Genomic DNA, 6,105 nt, shown 5'->3' with positions numbered 1-6,105 from the left:
TGTGTCTGGCTGATTTCTCTTAGCATAATATTTTCAAGGTTCATGTAGTAGTATGTGTCAGTACTTCATTCCTTTTTATTGCTAAGTAATATTCCACAGTATGGATATACCTTTTATCTATTTATCCGTATATGGACATATGGTTGCTTCCACTTTTTCACTATCATAAATGATGTTGCTCTGAACAATCATGTACAAGTTTTTGTGTGGACATATGTTTTTATAAGTGGGTATCAGATAGTGACTCTGTGTAACCATTTGTGGAACTGCTGCTGCTGCTGCTAAGTCGCTTCAGTCGTGTCCAACTCTGTGCGACCCCATAGACGGCAGCCCACCAGGCTCCCCCATCCCTGGGATTCTCCAGGCAAGAACACTGGAGTGGGTTGCCATTTCCTTCTCCAATGCGTGAAAGTGAAAAGTGAAAGTGAAGTCGCTCAGTCGTGTCTGACTCTTCGCGACCCCATGGACTGCAGCCTACCAGGCTCCTCCGTCCATGTGATCTTCCAGGCAAGAGTACTGGAGTGGGGTGCCACTGCCTTCTCCATTTGTGGAAGTACCAGATTGCAAAGCTACTTCCAAAAGTGGCTGCACCATGGTACATCCCCCAGCAATGTAAAAGGGTTCCAATTTCTTTACATCCTCAAGTTTTTTTTTTTTAGAAAATTTTTTAAATTTTTTATTTATTTATTTATTATTTCTGGCTACGCTGCGTCTTCATTGCTTTGTGTGGGCTTTCTCTAGTTGCAGCAAATGGGGGCTACTCTTCATTGCACTGCTCATGCTTGTCATTGGGGTGGCTTCTCTTGTGTGGGCTTCCCTGGCAGCCAGATGATAAAGAATCTGCCTGCAGTGTGGGAGACCTGGGTTTGATCCCTGGATTGGGAAGATCCCCTGGAGAAGGGAATGGTTACCCACTCCAGTATTCTGGCCTGGTGAACCCACGGACAGAGGAGCCTGCAGGCTACAGTCCTTGGGGTCACAAAGACTTGGACATGACTAAGTGACTTGCACTTCACTTCTCTTGTAGCGGAGCACAGGCTCTAGGTTTGAGGGCTTGTGTAGTTGCAGCTTGCGGGCTCCGGAGCGTGGGCTCAGCAGTTGCAGTGCACAGGCTTAATTGCACCACAGCATGTGGGATCTTCCCAGACTGGGGACTGAACCCACATCCTCGTGCATTGGCAGGTGGGTTCCTATCCACTGGACCACCAGGGAAGTCCTCAACAGTTATTTTTTTTCTCTTTTTTAAATTGAAGTATGATTAACTTTGAATATTATATTAGGTTCAGTTGTACAATCTAATGACTCAATTTTTTATACATTACCAAATAATCACCATGAAGGTGTAGCTACCATCTGTCATCATATACAGTTATGACAATAGTATTGACTATATTTCCTATGCTGTGCATTGCATCTCTGTGACTTGTTTATTTCATCTGGAAGCTTGTACCTCTCAATCTCCTCATTTATTTTGCTCATCTTCCCCTACTCCCCGCTGGCAACCACCAGTTTGTTTTCTGTATCTGTTAGTCTGTTTCTGTTTTCTTGTTTGTTTTTTCAGATTTCATATATAAGGGAAATCACGCACTGTTTGTCTTTCTCTGACAGTTCACTTAGTGTAATACCTTCTAGATCCATCCATGTTGTGGCAAGATTTATTTTTTTATAGCTGAGTAACATTCCATTGTGTCTACATATGTATATACCATCCCTGTATCCATCTATCAATGGACACTTAGGTTACTTTCATATCTTGGCAACTGTAAATAATGAACATAAGGTTGCACATATCTTTTTGAGTTAGTGTTTTTTGTCGTCTTCAGAAAAATACCCAGAAGTAGAATTGTTGGATTGTATGGTAGTTCTGTTTTTAATGTTCAGAAGAATCTCTGAACCGTTTCTCATACTGACTGCACCAATTTACATTCCCACCAATACACATGAGGGTTCCCTTCTCTCCACATCCTCACCAATACTTGTTATTTTTAGTCTTTTTGAAATTAGTTATTCTGACAGCTGTAGGTGAGTTCTCACTGTGGATTTGATTTACATTTCTCTGGTATCTAGTGATGTGAACATCTTTTCATGTGTCCGTTGGCCATCTGTCATCTTTGGAAAAATGTCTATTCAGGTCCTCTACACAGCATTTTTTAATCAGGGAAAAATGTCTTTTTTTTTAATGTTGAGTTGTATGACTTTTTGTATATTTTGCATATTAACTCCTTATCAGATTTATCATTTTCAAATATTTTCTCTCATTCAAAGCAATCTTTTGTGTTAAGCTCTTTAGATTCATGCAGACCCAGTTTGTTTATTTTTGATTTTGTGTCCCTTGCCCGAGGAGAATATTGCTAAAATTGATGTCCTAGAGCATACTGCCTATGTTTTCTTCCAGGAGTTTAATAGTTTCAGGTCTTACATTTAAGTCTTTAACCTACCTAAAGTTTATTTTTTTATATGGTGTGAGTCCAGTTTGATTCTTTTGTATGTAGCTGTGCAGTTATTGTGTCTTTTTGACACAATAGCCATCCTAGTGGGCGTGAAATGACATCTCATTTTTTATTTTGATTTGCATTTCCCTGATGGCCAATGATACTGAGCATATTCTATTTTCGTGTGCTGTTGCCCATTTGTATATTTTCTCAGGAGAAATGTGTGTTCAGATGTTTTGCCCATTTAAAAATGAGGGTTCCTGTTTTTTGTCTTTTTATTGTTGAATTCTAAGAGTTTTTTATATTTTCTGGACACAAGTCTTTAATCAGTAATTTGTAAATATTTTCTCTCGTTCTGTAGATTGTCTTTCACTTTTTTGATGGCATCTTTTGAAGCACAGAGGATTTTAATTTATAATATCCAGATTGTTTGTTTCTTTTGATGTCATATCTAAGAACCTGTTGTCTAATCTAAGGGCACAAAGCTTATGCCCTTAAGCTTTGTGGTTTTAGCTCTTCCATTTATATCTTCCTTCACTTTAAGTTAGTTTTTGTCATGGTACAAAGAGGGTACCAGGGGTCAAGTTATACTCTTTTGCATGTGGATATTCAGTTGCCCCAGCACCACTGCTTGAAAAGACTTTTCTCGCCTCCATTGAATTATCTTGGCACTTTCTTAAAAAATCAACCGACAATGTGAGGGTTTTTTCTCCCCTGGATTCCAGATCTATCCCATAGATCTGTATGTCCATCCTTTTGCCAGGACCAAGTTCCTTAAGATTTTCAATATGCAAGATCATATCATTTTAATAGAGATAGTTTTACTTCTTTCTTTTGAATGGATGTCTTTTATTTCACTTCCTTGCCTCATTTCCCTGGCTATAATACTTCAATACAATGTTGACTAGAAGAGGCAAGAGCAGACATCACTGTCTTGTTCCAGATCTTAAAGAGAAATCAATCTTTCACCATTAAGTATAATGTTAGCTGTGGATTTTACACAGATACTCTATCAGGTTGGGGAATTTCTTTCTGCTTCAAGTTTGTTGGGTACTTTATCTAGAGGAGGTGTGGAATTTTGTTAACAGTTTGTTACACTCTTTAAAGGCTTATCTGTTTATTATGGCTAGGCTGGGTCTTGGTCGCTGCGTGTGGGCTTTCTCTAGTTGCAGTGCACAGGTTTCTCACTGTGGTAGTTCCTGTTGCTGTGGAGAACGGACTCTAGGCACGCTGGCCTCCTTCGTTGTGGTTCACAGGCTCCAGGGTGCAGGCTCAGAAGTTAGCCTAGTCGCCCCAAAGCATGTTGGATCTTCTCAGACCAAGGATTGAACCTTTGTCCCTTACCCACTGACAGGCAGATTCTTAATCACTGGACCACCGGGGAAGCAGTGTTAAATGTTCTTTCTGGTCTGTTGAGATGATCATGGATTTTGTCTTTTATTCGATTGATATGATAAATTACATTAATTGATTTTCAGATGTTAAACCAAAGTTGCTTTCCTAGGATAAATTCCACTTTGTTAAGGTGTATAGTCTTTTTTACATATTACTAGGAGATCAGTCCTGGATGTTCATTGGAAGGACTGATGCTGAAGCTGAAACTCCAATACTTTGGCCACCTCATGTTAATAGTTGACTCATTGGAAAAGACCCTGATGCTGGGAGGGATTGGGGGCAGGAGGAGAAGGGGACAACAGAGGATGAGATGGCTGGATGGCATCACTGACTCAATGGACATGGGTTTGGGTAGACTCCAGGAGTTGGTGATGGACAGGGAAGCCTGGCGTGCTGCAATTCATGGGGTCACAAAGAGTCAGACACAACTGAGTGACTGAACTGAACTGAACTGAGATTCTGTTTGGTAGTGTTTTGTAGAGAATTTTTGCCTATGCACAAGAGTTATTGGTCTGTAGGATTTTTTTCTCCTTGTGATGTTTTGTCTGATTTTGGTATAAGGGTAATACTAACCTCATGGTGCAGGAGTAAAGAATCCTCCTACCAACGCAGGTGATGCAAGAGACTCAGATTTGATCCCTGGGTCAGGAAGATCCCCTGGAGTAGGAAATGGCAACCCACTTCAGTATTCTTGTCTAGGAAGTCCCATGGTCAGAGGAGCCTATTGTCTATAGTCCATGAGGACGACAGAATTAGACACAATTAAGTGACCAAATGCACACACACACACACACAACTTCATAGAATGAGTTGGAATTCCTTGATCTTTTATTTTTTACTTTTGGAAGAGTTTATAAGTAATTGGTAATAATTCATCTATAAATGTTTGGTAGATTCACCCAAAGTCTAAACTAGGAATTTTCTTTTTAAGGTTTTTTTAAGGTTTTTTTTAAAGTTTTTTAAAGTTTGTTATTCCCAACTGAATCGCTTTACTTGTTATAGTTCTATTTATATTTTTCATTTCTTCCTGAGTCCATTTTGGTACTTTTTGTCCTAAGAAACTGTCCACTTCATGGAATTTCCTGGCAGTCCAGTGGTTAGGACTACATGCTCTCACTGCAAAGGGCCAGGGTTCAGTCTCTGGTCAGGGAACTAAGATCCCACAAGCTGCATGGTGCAGCCAAGAAGAAATTTATTTTTTTAATTAAAAAAATCTTTTACAAAGAAGAATTTGCCCATTTCATCTAAGCTATATAAATTGTTGGAAAATGACTGGTCATAGTATTCCCTTGTAATCCTTTTCATTTCTGTTAGGATTGTAATAATGACCCTCTTTAATTCCTGTTTTAGTAATTTAATTCTTCCCTCTTTTTCTCTTGGTCAGTCTAGTAAAGATTTGCCAGTCTTATTGATCTTTTCAAAGAATCATCTTTTAGTTGTTTTTATTTTATCTATTGTTTTCCATTCTCTATTCTATTAATTTCTACTCTAATCTTTCTTTTCTCTACTTGCTCTGGCTTTGGTTTGCTCTTTTTTTTTTTCCATTGTTAAGGTGGAATTTTAGATTTATCTGAGATCTTTCTCCTTTTTTAACCTAGGCATTTACAACTATAAAAAGTCCAGTTAGCACTGCTTTAGATGCATCCAGTAAGTTTTGGTATGCTGTGCCTTTGTTTTTATTCATTCAAAGTAATTTCCCTTCTGGCTTATTCTTTGACTCATTTGTTATTTGGAAGTTTGTTTCTTAATTTTCATATATTTGTGAATTTCTTAACTTTCTGTTATTGATGGCTAATTTCATTCCTGTGTGTCAGAGAACACACAGTTGTATAATTTAAATTTATTTAAGTTTATTGAGGCTTATGTTCCATGTGCATGAGAGGAATGTATATTCTGCTGTTTTGGGATGGAGATGCTATAGATGTCTGTTGAGCCCTGGATTTACAGTGTTGTTCAAGTCTTGCTTCCCGGTTGCACTCTTGTCTCCTTGTTCTCTCCATTATTGAAAGCGGGGTGTTGAAGCTCCCAACTACTGCTGCTGCTGCTAAGTCGCTTCAGTCGTGTCCGACTCTGTGCGACCCCATAGACGGCAGCCCACCAGGCTCCCCCGTCCCTGGGATTCTCCCGGCAAGAACACCAGAGTGGGTTGCCATTTCCTTCTCCAATGCATGAAGGTGAAAAGTGAAAGTGAAGTCGCTCAGTCGTGTCCGACCCTTAGTGACCCCATGGATTGCAGCCCACCAGGCTCCTCCATCCATGGGATTTTCCAGGCAAGAGT

The sequence above is a fragment of the Bos indicus genome, chromosome 11, assembly GCF_029378745.1.
Source record: "Bos indicus isolate NIAB-ARS_2022 breed Sahiwal x Tharparkar chromosome 11, NIAB-ARS_B.indTharparkar_mat_pri_1.0, whole genome shotgun sequence".
Classification (NCBI taxonomy): domain Eukaryota; kingdom Metazoa; phylum Chordata; class Mammalia; order Artiodactyla; family Bovidae; genus Bos; species Bos indicus.
Note: the sequence above shows the minus strand (reverse complement) of the source record.